The sequence below is a fragment of the Eurypyga helias genome, unplaced genomic scaffold, assembly GCF_000690775.1.
Source record: "Eurypyga helias isolate BGI_N326 unplaced genomic scaffold, ASM69077v1 scaffold22905, whole genome shotgun sequence".
NCBI classification, from domain to species: domain Eukaryota; kingdom Metazoa; phylum Chordata; class Aves; order Eurypygiformes; family Eurypygidae; genus Eurypyga; species Eurypyga helias.
The window spans coordinates 27,872-28,091 of record NW_010252389.1 but is presented as its reverse complement, the minus strand read 5'-3'; positions in this window follow the sequence as shown (position 1 = coordinate 28,091).

Genomic DNA, 220 nt, shown 5'->3' with positions numbered 1-220 from the left:
CAGTGAAAACAGGTCAGAGGTGGTGACAAGCTTGTGTCTAGGAGTAGATGTTAGAGCTGTCCGTGCTTGAAGACAAGAAAAATATGGTAAGGTGGAGGGAGCAAAGAGAAATGACTGAAAGGAACCTTTATCTTTTTTGAATATAAATAATAGCATAATACTACTGGGTTGTGAAGTTGTTTTTTTTTTAAAGATTAATGGCGGCTTAACAATGCTGAAG